Consider the following 17,625-nt stretch of genomic DNA (forward strand, 5'->3'; position numbering starts at 1 on the left):
GAGCAGCAGGAACATTCACCTCTATGAGATACTTCAGGGCGGCTGGAGCAGATGGGCATTCACCATACTCCAGCCCAGTGCCAGGAATGCATGAAGCACCTCAGACTCTTCTATCAAAAGGCAAAGGACTCCAACAGTCACTCCAGGAGGGACCCTCACAGATGTCCATGCTATGATAAGATGGACTAAGAGGCTCCAGGCCTCCCAGTACAGAGTCTGAAGAGGCTCACGACCCCCTCCTCAAGCCTGCCAGCCTCATTGTATGGACAGGATGCCAATGGCGGCCAGGGCAAAAAGGCAGCAGGGACCCTGGAGGAAGTCCCAGGAGACCTGGAAAAAGAGGAGCATGTGATTTTGTGCTTCTACTCAGCAGATTTGGTTCAGGAAAAGAGCCTGAAGAGGACCCCAAGCCTTGGTAGGAACCAGAATCCAAGGCAGATAAGTTTTACAATGGACCCTCCCACCCTTTCTGCCAATAGACCCCCTGCTGCAGTGCGACATGCCCCACAGCGAGCTCCCCTCCCCACTCCATCCCAAAATGGTTTGAGACTAAGGCACAGTTATTAAAAACAAATTTTGATTGAAATCCTAGGAACCACCATCACACCTATAGCAGCAGGGCTAGTGAAGTTCAGTAACAAACTGTGGGTGTGCCCTGGGTCTGTGCATTTCTTGGCCCTGGCAGTGATAGTCGCAGGGCTGCAAGGACTGGGAGAAAGGAAGGAAGGGAGGAGGTTGATTTGGAAAGTTGATGGTTGGGGATAGGACAGTTGTAGAAAACTTGTTTGTCAGAAGTTCCAGAGGGGTAGCCGTATTAGTCTGTATACAGCAAAAACAACGAGAGTCCTGTAGCACTTTAAAGACTAACACATTTAATTTCTGCAGGCATAAGCTTTTGTGGGCTGTAACCCACTTCGTCAGATGCAAGAAATAGAAATCAGATAGGAGGTGTATATGTACATCCAAACTTTGCTTATACCTACCTTCCCCATTGTTGTTCCTTACCCTTGGATGTCTATATATACCCCCTATCTGATTTCTATTTCTTGCATCTGACGAAGTGGGTTACAGCCCACAAAAGCTTATGCCTGCAGAAATTAAATGAGTTAGTCTTTAAAGTGCTACAGGACTCTTGTTGTTTGTGTTTGCCAAAAGACTCCTCTTCCCTCTCCTGCTGCCTTTTCTGTTCCCTTACAAACATCATCTGCATGGAAACTAGTGGGGAGAGGAAGGTATGACTGGGTTAGGTGTGGGCACAATTACATCCAGGCAAGGAAAGGGGAAACCCTTTCGTTGTCCAAGGACCAGCACAGCCGTCTTTTCTCCCCATTATCATTGGAAATTTTTTTTTTTTTTTTTTTTTTACTGTTCCCAGACCTTGGTGTCTGGTCTCTCCCCACTCCAAGCCACGCTGAAGCAGCCAGAAAAACTGATGTGCCACTTTCTGGAGCATGATCAATGCCATAGGAAATGGGATCATGCCCTGATGCAATCACTCAACTAGTGGCAGAATGCATTCAGGCTTGCCTGCTGCCAGGGGCTGCAGCTCCTCTCTGGGAAGTGGAACTGCTCCCTCCTCCCAGGACTACTTCCCCAGCTGCCACCCTGTGTGTGGCTGAGGCAGAGGATTCAACCGCCCCCAAGTGACAGGGTTGCACTGGTTGCACTCCTGGCTCAATACCTCCCCTCCCCTGTCAGCACCTGAAACCCCTTCAAGGGCAACCCTCCTTAGCGTGCAGGAAGGCAGTGAGACCCAGGCAGTCCCTGAAACCCAGCATGTTTCCAGCCCTAAACCCTGGAGAGGAGACATCCTCATTTCTTCCCCTGAAAAGTTTTCCATAGCTGTTCATCCCTTGTCCAGCTAAGAGGGCGAGGGAAAGACAAGGAGACAAGTTGACAGACAACATTTATGTTGCTTAGGGAGTGCAACCAACTGTGATTTCATCTCTTTTCTTTTTGAAAAAAATAATGTACTGTTGTTCTCCTTGTATCACTTTCAATAAATTTTACTGTTCCTTTTACTTGTGTGTATACCCTCTTTCCTGACAATGAGGAATAGGAACGTCTGCAGGTGTGGGATAGGACCCCAAGTTTCACTGCATGTGGATTTTATTTCTGCAACTCAGTGATGCTACAAATAATCCTCTAACCCGCCCCCACCTGCTCCCTCAACTCCTGTCCTGAAAGGGCCTGATGTAAAAGAAAGCAGCAGGGGTAAGGACAGCTAACTGTGGCTCAGAAGCTACATGCTCCTCTCAACAGCAGCAAACTGGAAAACACAAGAGACGTGTACATAAACTTCTTTATGGCTTTGGTAATATATTCTATGTACCGCCTGTTAAAGGTCAAGATTAAATTCACAGAGAAGACATGAAACAATAAACAGTGCTTAAATGGTCCCTTCCTTCCTATGAAAACTTGACCACTCTTCATCTGGGGTGTAATCATGCTAAAGTAGCCCATATGAGCTGTAATCACTGCTATCAGGGAACGGTGTAAAGAAAAGCTGCAAAACCCCTCCCAGACCTTTAATTAAAAAAAAAAAAAAAAAAAAAGTCACAATGTAGGGCTCTTGATAAGGCACTGTAACCTCTAATTAAAAACTGACGATAGTTTTGTGTTAAACTACAGTGTTCCTAGGGAGGGAGCTCTGCTCCTCTGGTGCTATGGTTTACATGATGCATAGGGTGAAAGTTATCCTTTATGATTCTCTTGGGTTGGGAGAGTCTTACGAGCACACAAAAAACAAATACAGTGACCGCAAACAGTTACAAGTAAAAAAAAAAAAAAAAAAAAATCTTGTTTTTATAATAGGTCACACTCAAATACCCATCTATACAACCTGAGAGAGCCAAAACAATAGTCAATGCCGTATTTTATATTATATTATATGATATTATATTATATTATAGATATTATAGAGGCTGATGGATCTCTTAACAGGTGGTCGTCTTTAATGGGGTGGTTCCTGCTGGGATCTTCCCAGTGAGGTCTTCCCTCTGAGTTTTCCCACCCTCTCCATACCAGGGAACCTCTTTGATCTTGTTCTGACCCTGCCTAACACCATATGCATATGCATCCGGGTTCTATTTTGTCTGCAGTCCAGTTTTTCTGCAGTCTATTTTGTCTGCAGGAGATCAAAACCCAGAAATATGTGGGCACATAACTACGTGCCAATGTTGTCCTGAACTTTTTCCACAGCACCATAAGATGAGATGGCTCAGCATTGAGTTTACCTTCTGGCTTCCCCATTGTTCCAGGATGCATAAGCATACTGCATCCCAGATTTCTCGAGTCTGCAAGGACTAGTGTACACATGAGGGGGTCTGGCTGTCTGTACAAACTTTGCAAACCTGTTCTGTCCCGTGTCCATTCCATATGGAAGTATCCTTCCTCAAATGGTGTGGAGGGCACAGAAAACTGCAAAATTGTGGATCGTGTTGGCCACACTGAAATCTAGACATTGCCCATGAGCGTTCAGCACCAAAATGCATGCTTAGACACCACTCTGCAGCTACTCAGTCTGTAGTTGAATTCCCTTTTGACTGGATCACTGATGTTGGGGTACAGCTTCATGAGCCAAATTAGTAGTCGGTATGTGGGACCCCCCAAAGTAACTGTTGGAACTGAGATACCATGCAGAACCATGTCATTTCTGGGGAATAAAGTCCCTTATCCTCCACCCACCAAGCACAATCCCAATTCCCTGGGCCCCTGGGAGCATGGACCTTTCCTAATGTCCAGTGTTGGTGTTCATGAACTGACCTTTACAGGAAGAGTAAATAGCACATTTTTGGTTCACATATTCGCTCGTGCATTTGGATGTGCAAAGAATGGGGATCTGGGTACGGATGATAGCCCTTGCACAGGTCTGCTATAATTTCTAGTATTTCGTGTTGGTAACCACCATATTACAGTATGATTGCCTGGTAAACTTGTAACCACCACCCCACCAGTGGGCTTCCCAACCCCAAATAGGTTTGCAACTGATTGGTAGCTGCCAGGTGTTCCCAAACTTCCAAAGAGCAATAGCCACCCACATCTGCATGGGTATGGATCTCTGAAAATAAGTGGTTTGGCACTGACGGGTTGGTGCAATAGCTGCTCCTCACATAGCTCCATGAAGGACTGCTTCCTCAACTGGAATGTCTGAAGCCATTGATAACCATCTCACATGTCCAAAACAATGTGATCTCACCACACTATGCTGGTTCTCCTGGACAGAAGCAGCAGTCTAGCCATGGACATACCCTGGCACTATTGGCAGTGACATTATCTGTTCCATGGGACTGCAGAGGATTCGCTCATCATGTTGGTCACTCATCTTCAGTGTGTAAAAAAGGTCTGGCCCAATTCCATCAAATACCTAGCAGATTAAGTATTGTGCCTCATGAACATTCTCCCCCCCCTCCCCCCCAACAAGTAGCAGGAGTAGAAACGCATCATCCAGAACTTGTTCTATGTCTTCTGGCAGAAGAGGTGAGTGGGAGATGTGTCAAGGAGGCAGACAATTCCAGTAACATGCAGCAAGGGGGTTCCTAGTGGGTCTCCTGTGATGCACAGAAGACAGTGGGCTACCCCCACAAAATAGCAGCACAAATGTCACACACTGATAATAGGCAGGATGGCTGGGGATACACTCCATGTACCCATGCCCACTGCAGTATATATAAACTCAGTGCAGAATCAAAACTTCGGACACTAGAACTTCACAGACAAATACCCATGGACATTCACATGTGTAGATGTAGCCATAGATATGTTTGAGGAAGAATGTTTGGATTGCAGAAGTATGGCAAAAATTATCTGCTATCCTTAAATACTTCATATTTTCTCATCAAAATATTGATCCCACGATCGAAAACAAGTGACTCCTAGAGATCATAAAAAAACAAACAAACTTACCACAATGGTATCTTCTAAAAGTAGAATGCTGTTACTACCACATTATCATAGGAATACCTCCTCAGATAGAATAGGGTGACTATCACAGGACTGTTAATATCATTTGAACTATCAGCTCTCCACAGATTTTGTACTGAATGGTTGTGTCACAAGTGAAATTGAGATATTTCCAGTGATCTACTTGGGGAACCTATGTGCAAGTGTCTGATCTACATATGTTCAAAAGTGCCACAAGGGTATGGACAATAAAATTGATACTAGGATTCATATATTGACTATGGGTACTCTTGGAAATTTCTTTAAAGACTAGCCTGAAGACTGAGTATAATACTTTGAAAGAATTAAAAAAAGGCATATGTTGAATGGGCCTTCATCTTCATCAGCTGAATTATACTGTGCACTGCACGTTGTGTGTCTTGCTGTTGGATTTTTAGACTTTATCAGTTTTCTGAAATCTGTACTTTGGGGTTTGCAGTAATGCTGTTGCTTAACCTTTGTGGTGGATCTGGCCTAGTCTCTCGGGCAATGAGACATTCATAAGGATATTTTCTTGTGGAAATAGGTTCTCAGTTTTAGGACCCAGTCTCTCTCTTATCCTTTCATTCTTTGTATTAAGGTGATCCTTACCTCCCCCACCTCCCAACCTGTGTTTCCAATCAGAGTATGTTCTCATGTCTGAAAGTTTTTTCAGCCCATTTTTGTCAGAGTTGGAAGATCAGAAATATTTGTCCTGAGGACTTTGCAATGGAGTCTGCCAACCCCATACTGAGCATAGACAGAGTGGGAGGGGAGAACCTCTCCTGTTTACCTGCAAGCAGCTTGATTACACCCCCACCCAGATGCCACTCTTGGAGCCAAGCACCCACAGCTTCAACCAATAAAACAAACAAGACCTGCTATAAAAAGAGAGACCAGAGAAGGAAGGGCAGGTAGAAAGGCCTGGGCCAGCAAAGGGGAGGCAGTCCTGCACCAGGCTGCCTTCAAAAAAGTAACCAAGCGACTGAAGCAGACTGCAAGCCCTTAAAATTGAAGGGCAGTTAGTCTGAATTAGAAGTGAGGGTCAAGCTATCGACCTGATTAAAGACCAGCTAAAGAGGGTCAGCCAGGAGAAGCAGGGGCTCCTCGAAAGACCACTCCAAGAGACCATGATAGACACCATCTCTTTAAGAGTGCTTCTCTGATGTCACTTTGAAAATTGGGCAGTACTAATCAGTTGCTCCACACCTGGAACATCTACTTCCCCGTGGACTGAACCATGGATGACGCGATGATGTTTAAAGTAAAAACTGTAGAAGACAAGAATCTATAAATGTCCATCATTGGCACAAATATTTTTGCTGTTGACTGCTTGGGTATGCTTATATATATATATATATATATATTTTTAAAAACAAACAAACAAACAAAAAAAAAACAAGAGGGCTTTTTTTCCCTCCCATCTTAAAATTGTTCTGACAAAGAAGGTGGTTAAGAAGGGTGGCAACAGAGCAGCACCTGTAGTTTTGTTGTTTAGATTCCAAGGGTATGTCTGTGCTGCAATTAAAAACCCGCAGCTGGCCCGTGCTAGCTGACTCGGCTGCAGGGTTGTTTCATTGCAGTGTAGACTTCCAGGCTTGGGCTCAGCCTGAACTCTCGGACCCTCCCACCTCACAGGGACTTAGAGCCTGGGTGAGCCCAGAAGTCAATACAGCAATGACACAGCCCCAGCCTTGAGAGCCCGAGTCAGCTGTCAGGGGCCAGCTGTGGGTTTTTCTTTGTTGTGTAGACATACTCTCTGGTGTTTCAACTCTCTTATAAAAGTGGCTTCCAGGTCAATAATCTGACCTCAGAAGGACTCACCATCTCTTCTGTGAGGACAATAACTCTACCTTGAAATTTGTACTGAACACATACACCCCACACAGTAATGTAAGTTTTTCTTTTTTCTAGTTTACAATATTTCATATTGCCCCCAGTAAAACACTTCCCTTTGTTAGGGAGTATTCATTCCCCTTTAATTATGTCTTCTAGAGTAGCGTTCAGGAGTAGGTTATTTTCCTTCTTGCAGAGGATGTGGAATAATTTTTCCAAGGCAGTTTTAAGTTCTTCTTTCCTTTTGTAATCCTAGTGTTTTAAATTACGCCTTTAATCACCATCTCAAAGTAATCGCTAGGCAACAACCTGTCCTGGGATTCTGACTCAGGAGTCAGAAACCTCCCCCTCTTTTGTAGATGAGGCGTTACTTGACAGAGAAATGATTTTTTTTAAAGCAACTTTTATTAAATGTTTTTATTTCATTTGCCTTCTTTTTTAGGAGGATCCATGTTCGAAGAGGTACAGTGTTTCCTAGATCTTTTAAATTTTCCTTTGTGCTTTAGGATATTTGATTAACTCCTCAACTTTAATGATGATCACACACTGCAGAATTCACTTCATTAAAAACTATCTTTACTGGACCTGATTAAACTTTATTTAGTTCTTGTTGAGCCCTTGGTGAAATGTGGAAATCCAGCAAGGCTACAATTAACCATTCTTGCTCTTTTCCCCCAGAGCACTAGAACCTACCTTCTTTAAACTTGCTGAAGAGTATTAACATGTATGGTCTACATAGCGATGAAATGATGTTGCTTCTGATTTTGGAGCACCTTTACATTTCTGAGAATACATTTTCGTTCATAGAACCTGTGAGAAAGAGACACACACAAAATGTTCTCTCTCATGCAGACTTCACTTTTGTTCTTTCTTATTCTAGTTTTCATTCATTCCAAATCAAAAAGAGTAGTAACTGAGACTGACCTTAAGTGTTTGCTCCTTGTTGCTGGAACACACCTGTGAAACTGGAATAAAGGTGATCTACAATGTGTGACAGGCTGCAGCATGAGCAATGCAAAATTTATTCATGAAGAAAATGCAAAATGCTGTAGAATTCCTTCCTTTAGACTAAAATAACACGTTCTATAATTTAGTTTGAGGGTTCTTTACTTCAAATGTAAATAATTTCCAACAACAGACTTTGGGTAACCACAGGTTGGTGTGGAATGTAGGTATTTTTTTGGGGAAAAAAATGAATAACTTCCCTCAACGTGAGGGTGAGATAAGACTGAATCTGCAATCTATTTCTGAAACTAAAGGGAAAAAGCATTCATTTAAAATTCTCTACTGTCCTTGCTGAGACTTATTTGTTTCTTTGTCCATCTTAAAGGTGTGATTCTCCCAATTAGCTGGGTGTATTATGGAATTTTTTTTTTTTTTTTTGCTTTTCTTTGAAGTATTTGATATGGGCCACTTCTAAAGGCAGGATTCCTTACTTGATGGACCCATGGTCTGGTTCACAGTAAGTCCTGTGTTCATCCTGAATGGCTACAGCATTTGCACGGAAAACTTGACAATGCATCAGTGGATAGCCATATCAAAACTCTTTCACAAAGCAGAGGGACCTAGTCCTGAAGTTTCTTATCTGACTCAGGCATTTTAAAGTGAGCATTACAGGCATTTTCTAGGTATATACATGGAAAAAGACTTTGCCCTCCTAATCACATCTATATTCACAATCTTCTTGCTTTAGGGGCAGAGATCATTCTTTTTGTTTTGTATATCACCTAACACAATGAGTTCATGGTCCAAGACTGGAGAGACCATAGACACTTCTGCAATACAAATAATAGACCTGATAGAGGTACCTCATGATAGGAAAATATTCTGCAAATTAAAAATGCCATCCAATGAGACAAATGCTAGCTTTCAGTCAGAACAAATGAGCACCTCCCTTCTGCTAATACAAGAAACAAGTTTCATAAAACGGGTGTGTTTATCCTTGCTATTGCTGTGGAAATCTTGAGAGGCTACCTCAGAAGAGTGGGCCTATTCATAACTAAGACATCTGAGACAACCTCTCTTTCCTTTAGTGAAGGACCAATCACACCATGAATTCTGGAGACACAATTATCTATCAGTAATTAACATTTGTAAGGTGGTTTGACATTCTCAGATGAAAGGCATAGGTGCATTTAGATCTTAGCCCTGGTCTACACATACCTGGTGATTCGGTGGGAAATCAACAGGAGTTACGCAAGCTACTCTGCTTCCCTTTTGCGTGGTGTCTTCAGTGCACTGTGCCGATGGGAACCATGTTCCCATTGATGCAGCGCTATGTCCCTTTACAGCGTCGACTTCTGGATCGATTGAGCGGGTCTTCACTGACCACCCAATCAATCCAGAAAGGACGATCTGATGGCGGCAACTTTGCTGCCGTCATAGTAGACGTACTCTTAGACCCTGTCTACACTTACCTCCAAGATTTGGCAGCAGTCGACGGGAGTTACGCAAGCTACACAAAAAACTTGCGTAACTCACGTCGACTTCTCTGCTTCTCTTTTTCGCGCTATCTTCACTGCACTGCACCACTTGTGAAGGTGGTCTTAGTATGTCGATTTCTGGATCGACTGAGTGGGTCTTCACTGACTGCTCAGTCGATCCAGAGAAATCGATCTGACGGCGGTGACTTTGCTGCCATCAGTTTAGCCATAGCTTGAGAGTTTACTCAGGCCAAATGTCACACTGAAGTCCCAAGTTTAAAAAAAAAAAAAAAAAAAAAAAAGTGATCAAGGAGCTTCAAGATTGGGTTCTATGTGCAGATTAATATTTTATGGTAAGCAAGAAATAATTTGATACATGATCTCAATTTTTAAAAAAAGTGTTCTGTTCAGAATTTATCAGATGGCCTGCTTATTTCCCCTACTTATTTCATGTTCCAAAGAAGGAAATGGATCTATTTTGTACAATCAAGTGTAACTGCATACAAAGATGTCTTCTTGCGTGAGGGAAATCAATAGCTCTAAGTTTTGGAATTAATGTTTGTCGGAAAAAATACAGGGGGCCAGATCTTCATCTAGATAGTGCAGATCAGCCTAGCTGAACTGAATTCAGTGGGGCTATGCTAATCTACAGCAGCTGAGGCTCTGGTCCTGTCAATACAATATGATGTGAATAAGATTTCTGTATGCTTATATAGCTGCATGCTGATATACTGCTCTATGTTTTTCTCCAAAAGGTAAATCTATTTTATCTCAGGAGATGTTATTTATATTTTCTGTAAAGCAGTATTTCTTGTGACTATTGAAGTTCATGTTACCGAAATAGCTGGCTGAGGGATTTGTACCATGGTTAGTTTTTTGGCTATGCACAACTTTTGGTTGTTTTGAATGACTGCCTGGAAACCATTGGGTTAAAGACTCAGTGTTATTCTTGTCTAACTTGGAGTGGATAAAAGGCAAAACATTAAAGACATCCCCAACCCCAAATTTTGCAGCTCATTAATAACCCTGAGGCAATGTGTGTGTGCATGTCAAAAGTAAATAACAGAACAACATGAACTAACAGGGGTCAAGATATATAAAAAGTTCAGCAGACATATTACAAGAGTGACTCAGGAGGACAGCATATTAGTAAATTAGGCTTTCGCCAGATGTACGAACTGATCCTTTTTCAATTGGGTATCATCGGAAAGGTCAAGAAGTAATGAAGCATGGGCGAACAGCTCCCCTATTGCCATGTGTTGCTACAAACTCTGATCTCATAATGCACCAGCAGTTACAAGATACCAAACATAATAAACTAACATCCTGTGGGTGTCCTAGGTGTCGATTAATGGTCTAAAGAGTATTATGTAAGGAATGATAATCCATAGAACAGTGCTAGTAATAAGGTGGTATTCTTAATATTTCATTCCCTAGTTTTATTGTGTCCCAGTACATTTTTTTTTTCCTTATTTTGCATTCTTGTCATGCAGGTGACTGGCGTTTACTGTAGAATAAGAATTTTTGACAGTGCATAGGCCAAATTCTCTTAAGACTGTTATATCATCCCCACTATAGAAAGGCTTGCTGTATGTACCATCCAAATTCCTTGGGCCTTTTTGATCCTAATATATGTGCATACAACTCATTGAATAGGAGGGCAGATTTTGGCCCTCTATCTGCAGTTCCAGGTCTTTTCTACATTATTTCACTGTTCTTGTTTACCAAACTTCTGACTTCTCTTACTCTGCCATTCCCTTGTTACTGTTAACATTCTACAGTCTAATCGTGTACCTCTCTATTCTGGGCCACAAAACTTAAATTCTCTCAAACTTCTGTCTCGTGGTTTGATATAGTTTGTTATCAAATCATTAAATTTGTGGCTTCATTTCCTCTAATCTTCTGTGTAAAATGGAAATGAGCATGCTAGTCTGTTTGACCACACAAATACAATACAAATTGATACTATATCCTCATCAACATTGCAGAATATGTAGCTAAGAATGTTAATATCTGCTATTACCACTCCTTCTCTTCACAGTTTTTTCTGTAGGACTGCTTTTTATTCAGTAGTTTCCTTTTTAAAAAAAAGCCTGTGCCAGTGGTTATTTCCACCCTCCTGGGTTGTATGGGCAGTATCTCTTTGAGATCAGTTCATTGTTCATTGAGATCAGTGTTGAAATGCCACACCTTTCTGTTGTATGTTCACTTTGTCACATACATTGTCATAAACATTGCTGCAAGAAAATACCCCCTTTATTATAGTTCAGTCTCTTACTATCTTTGCCTCTGGACACCATGTCCTAATTTCTTATCACAGGATTTACTGTCAGTCCACTGAGTAGTAATCTCCCCTCCAAATTCCTGACCAGAACTTTGGAAATACCAAAGAAAAAACTTTCCCCAGAGTATCCTGCCAAACATTTACACTGAGTCTGGTGTATGCAGAGACAAGATCTAGGGAATTTAGTCTGGATTATGTCGACAACTGTGCAATGCAGAAGTGCTCAATAAAGTGATCGAATCTCAGTACTTTGATTTAAAGAAATCTGTGTAACCTGGGACAACAGGACATGAAGAAGCTTAATGACTTTGAGAAGGAGGTGTTTCATCACGGAAATTGTGAATCATTGCCCAGAAAGATCAGTCCAAGATGTTTCTAGCATCTGTGGGCTGCCAGGATGCACATATATATTAATCTTTCTATCACCAATTCCTGAGATTTATCTTGGAAAAAGGAACTTTCATTAGAGGTCTGCTTTCCAATCCTTAGTCTTCAACTGCCTTATTCCAAAATAGGATGGACTGAGTTAGTCTGTTGACTCACCCATTTAGGTAATGGAACCCAGATAGCTGAGGTGGACAGATTGATACTGCGATAGGTAAATTCACCATGGACCTATGGGAAGTAAGAATGGCCAGCTTAGAATTGCTAAGGGAAGAATCTCAGGAACAACCTAACATGGAGATAAAAACTAAAGCTTTATTAGTGTTTCTTTATTTTATGTTAGCTTGCGAATAAAGCAGAACCCTAGGGAAGAGGTGAATTTGACCCCATATGCATGGTGCAGACTGTATTTTGGAGAGGGAGAAAGAGTAATTACTGAGACAATTGGAATGAGCACCATTAATTTGATATGAATGTCATTAGGTCATCCATAGTTCATTGACAATACACTTTAGCAGTGAACCTCACCTTTCAGATTCTCTGGACTTATTGCTGAATTGTGAACATAGCTATAGCATCATAGAATCATAGGGCTGGAAGAGACCTCGAGAGGTCATCTAGTTCAGTCCCCTGCACTCATGGCAGGACTAAGTCATATCTAGACCATTTCTGACAAGTGTTTGTCTAACCTGCTCTTAAAAATCTCCATTGATGGAGTTTCCACAACTTTTAGGCAATTTATTCCAGTGATTAGCCACCTTAACAGTTAGGAAGTTTTTCCTAATGTCCAGCCTAAACCTCCCTTGCTGCAGTTTAAGCCCATTGCTTCTTGTCCTGTCCTCAGAGGCTAAGAAGAACAATTTTTCTCCCTCCTCCTTTTAGCAACCTTTTATGTACTTGAAAGCTGTTATTATGTTCCCCTCTCAGTCTTCTTCTCCAGGCTAAACAAACCCAGTTCTTTCAGTCTTGCCTCATAGGTCATGTTTTCTAGACCTTTAATAATTTTTGTGGCTCTTCTCTGGACTTTCTCCAAATTGTCCACATCTTTCTTGAAATGTGGCACCTAGAACTGGACACAATACTGCAGCTGAAGCCTAATCAGTACACAGTAGAGTGGAAGAATTACTACTCGTGTCTTACTTAGAACACACCTGCTAATACATCCCAGAATCATATTCACTTTTACACTGTTGACTCATATTTAGCTTGGGGTCCACTATGACCCCCAGATCCCTTTCCGCAGTACTCCTTCCTAGGCAGTCATTTCCCATTTTGTACACGTGCAACTGATTGTTTCTTCCTAAGAGGAGTTCTTTGCATTTGTCCTTTTTGAATTTTACCTCAGACAAATTTTCCAGCTTGTCCAGATCATTCTGAATTATAATCCTATCCTCCAAAGCACTTGCAACCTCTCCCAGCTTGGTATTGTCCGCAGACTTAGTAAGTGTACTCTCTATGCCATTATCTAAGTCATTGATGAAAATATTGAACAGACCCAGATCCAGAACTGATCCCTGCAGAACCCTATTTGTTATGCCCTTCCAGCATGACTGTGAACCATTGATATCTACTCTCTGGGAACGGTTTTCCAACCATTTTTGCACCCACCTTAAAGTAGCTCCATCTAGGTTGTATTTCCCTAGTTTAAGAGAAGGTCATGTGGGACAGTATCAAAAGCCTTACTAAAGTCAAGATATACCACATCTACCGCCTCCCTCCTATCCACAAGGCTTGTGAGTCTGTCAAAGAAAGCTATCACATTGGTTTCACATGATTTGTTCTTGACAAATCCATGCTTGACTGTTACTTATTACCTTATTATCGTCTAGATCTTTGCAAATTGATTGCTTAATTATTTGCTCCATTATCTTTCCAGGTACAGAAGTTAAGCTGACTGGTTTGTAATTCCCTGGGTTGCCCTTATTTCCCTTTTTGTAGATAGGCACGATATTTGCCTTTTTCCAGTCTTCTGGAATCTCTCCTGTCTTCCAAGACTTTTCAAAGATAATTACTAATGGCTCAGGTGTCTCCTCAGTCTGCTCCTTCAGTATTCTAGGATGCATTTCATCAGGCCCTGGTGACTTGAAGACGTCTAACTTGTCTAAGTAATTTTTAGCTTGTTCTTTTCCTATTTTAGTTTCTGATCCTGCCTCATTTTCACTAGCATTCACTATGTTAGACATCCAATTGCCACTAACCTTCTTGGTGAAAACTGAAACAAAAGTCATTTAGCACCCCTGCCATTTCCACATTTTCTATAATTGTTCCCCCCCCCATTAAGTAACGGGCCTACTCTGACGTTGGTCTTCCTCTTGCTGCTAATGTATTTGTAGAATGTTTTCTTGTTATCCTTTATGTCTCTAGCTAGTTTCATCTTGTTTTGTGCCTTGGCCTTTCTAATTTTGTCCCTACATACTTGTGTTATTTGTTTATATTCATCCTTTGTAATTGGACCTAGTTTCCACTTTTTGTAGGACTCTTTTTTGACTTTTAGATCACTTAAGATCTCCTGGTTAAGCCAGGGTGGTCTCTTGCCATACTTCCTATATTTCTTATGCAATGGGATATTTTGCTCTTGTGCCCTTAATAATGTCTCTTTGAAAAACTGCCACAACTCTATAAACTCTATGTGGGTTAAGTTATTCCTTCAGAATAAAACATGCAGATCCCACTAACTTCAGTTGGAGTTGCAAGTACACACAGGCAGAACTTAGCCATTTATCCCTGGAGGCCATATACCTCAGCATTAGAATTGAGGGTCCCTTTTCTTTACCTAGTTCACTGGGCCAGTCTTGCAACTCAGATGAACATAGCAGTACTTGGAATCAACATGATAAGTCAACTTGAACGCAATGACAGCGGAGAACATGCTACAATTTCCAGTAGTGTTTATTGTGGTCTAGATTATGATTTTAGGTACAGCCCTTATAAGAGGAGGTTTTTCATAAGCTGTGCCATGCCAGGCACAAACCTGGGAAGCATTGTGCTGCATAGACATTCTTTAAGTTAGTTCCATTTCAGCTCTCTCTTTGCAGGAGGAAGGGGACAGTAATTTGCAACTCTATATTAGCAGCAAGTTCTTACACCACCTACATGAATTGATTTGTGGGGAGAAGTTTAAAATCACTCCCTGTGCTTTCCCATCCACGTGATCCAGGGGGAGTAGTGGGAAGGCATAGCATCCGTGAACTCGGTGAAGTCCAGACATCGGGGCTGGGTAATCCAGCCAGACTGGTGGGCAGATACACCAGCCAGGGGAAATAAAAAAAGCCCAAAGTACAGTTTTGTCCAAGGCCTTTTCCTCAGAGGTGCTTTTATCATTAAATTACTTAAAACAAGAGCAGAGCAACTCAAAACACTTGTCACATCCACCTGAGCCCTTCCAGATTGCAACACCCTTCCCCTGAGCAGCCTTTTCTGGCTATCTTCCAGGATCCCTGCCAGGGACAGGTCGGCAGGTCCCCATGGAGGGACTTCCCGCAGGGTCTTATTTAAACCCTCATCTACTTGAGACTGAAGGCTTGACTAAATATAGAGTGCTGCAGCAGCACGCTGCACCAGTGTAGCTGTGCTGCCACAGAGGTTAGTGAAGATGCTACCTATGCTGATGGGAGTGCATCTCCAGTCACTGCAGGAACTCCATCTCTGAGAGGCGGTAGCTATATTGATGGGAGAAGCCCTTGTGTTGACATAGCACTGTCTACAGCAGGGGTTAGGTTGGTATATCTGTGTCATTCAGGGGTGTGGATGCAATTATACTAACATAAGTTGGTAGTGTAGACCAAGCCTAACTCCAGAGCCTTTCTAGTCTCCAGCAAGCTGACTGGATAGTCAGCTGAGCCATAGTGTGCCCTATCTGGAGGCTGTATCTTGCATAACCATACCAATTGACCTTAAGGGGGCTATTTCCCGTAACACAGCTGATTCCGCCTCCATTTAGCTTAGTGCTCTATTATTCATTGTGGATGGGTGGGAAGGAGAGAGTGGGGAGAGGTTATTCTCCTGCATCTGAGTCACAGTCTAGCCCCCAGGGCTGAATTAGGGCTTGAGGGCTCTAATCCTGCAAATTGTTGAGTGCTTTCAACTCCCATTGAACTGAGGGCCATCAGCAAATTGCAGGGGTAGGCCCCTTCTTATATATATTACACACACACACACACACACACACACACACGATACAGTACCTGCAGCATGGCTGAGTTTGTCAAATGACAGAAACTCAGTTTTTTGTATTTCTTGGATTTTGAGTGCCTTATTTCTCCAACCTGTATTAATTGCATTTAATATTCACTATCCATTACACAGTGTAGTGTCTGCAGCTTGCTATTCTGCTCAGCTAAATGGAAGGAAAAAAGGGAATTGTGAAGGAGGAAAAATATATATATATATATATATATATATATATATATATATATATATATATATAATTATAGACTTTAGTCTTTGTTTTGTTTCTTTATCATGGGAATATGTGGAATAAAAAAAGCATTTTATAAATGATAAAATTTGCTTTTTGTTCTTAAAGCTTTTAAATTACATACCAAGATGATTCATTCCCTGGCTCTGTTCCTCATGTGATTGTGTGTTACTTTTGTTAGAGATGTACTGAATTATTAGATAATCACTGGAATAGTTGGCTATCCATGTTTTGTGGTTTTGGGCATTTGACAAACTCTATAGCTTTTGTAATTATTATTCAGATTCATAAAAAACCTATCCAGACCTCTAGAATCCAAAGTGATGGCAGGGATCTCCAAATCTTCCTTTAAAAGAAAGTCTAATCATATACAACATATTGCACTGCACCATGTGGTCATTTTATAGCATGAAGAAACTTAAACAGTGATACAAGATTGTTCCCTGACCCATACCAGTCAAATGCTTGATTTTAATTAGAAAGAACATTTCTTTTTATCCATCTTCCCCCTACAAATTGTATTTCTAATTTTAAAACCGTAAAATCAAAACCAGGGTTGAGATAATCAAAGCCAAGTGGGGGATTTAGAAACACAATGGATGGTTTTCAAAGACACAAAATGGTATTTAGACACCCAGCTATCACTGGCTTTTCAATAGAAGTTCAGTGCTTAATTGCCATTTGTGTCTTTGGAAATTATTGAAATTAATGGGAGTTGTGTGGCTAAAACCCCTAGGCAGTTTTGAAAGCTCTGCTGAGGTGTACAATTCTGTAATCTTAAATAAGTCAATGCCACCTGTCATTTTCTTGTCTATATCAAAAGACCTAGACACAAAAGTTCAAACCTGGATACCTAAAGTTAGGCACCTAGATCCACAATTAAGTACCTAACTATGTGTTCTGATTTTCAGAATGGTTGAACACCCTCACATCCTACTGAAGCCAATGGAAACTGCTCAGCATTTTTGATAATCAGGACACTTTTATTATGTGCCTAAATATGGCTTTAGGAGCCTAAGAGGTTGGAATGTTTTAGCCCTAGATAAACCTCAGACTTCAGTATAGTATTGTTGCAAAGTCAAACTTCACCGAGAAAGACATTTTAATACCATATGCAACATAATTTAAGTTAAATGTTCCAAGAAAAAGATCTACACGAAGCATTTCTAACAATGTATGAACCACATTTATGAAGAAAAAGGTATGGTTAATAATGTACATAAATTACTGCAATTTCATATGTCTAAGGCTTCTCTTGTTCTACATTTTGGGCAGCTATCTACTTTGAGACAATAGCATCATGAAATGGCTGGATGTGATTACATTTGCTATGGTGAATAAACTTGCAGCTTTTGTGACGT

The 17,625-nt window shown here is 41.4% G+C and overlaps 1 long non-coding RNA gene across 1 annotated transcript in view; it reads right to left on the reverse strand.

The window, feature by feature from the left end:
• Window positions 1-282: 282 nt before the first annotated feature.
• Window positions 283-17,625, reverse strand: part of LOC137160592 (uncharacterized) — a 32,210-nt gene continuing 14,867 nt past the window's right edge. Inside the window, exons 2-3 of the long non-coding RNA XR_010921939.1 lie at window positions 7,450-7,566; window positions 283-330 (exon numbers count right to left, since the gene is read on the reverse strand). This is a non-coding gene — a long non-coding RNA (uncharacterized lncRNA). The remainder of the gene's footprint in view (window positions 331-7,449; window positions 7,567-17,625) is intronic.

This window comes from Emydura macquarii, unplaced genomic scaffold, assembly GCF_026122565.2.
Source record: "Emydura macquarii macquarii isolate MOO-44397 ecotype Brisbane River unplaced genomic scaffold, CSIRO-AGI_Emac_v2 contig_2205, whole genome shotgun sequence".
In the NCBI taxonomy this organism is placed as follows: domain Eukaryota; kingdom Metazoa; phylum Chordata; order Testudines; family Chelidae; genus Emydura; species Emydura macquarii.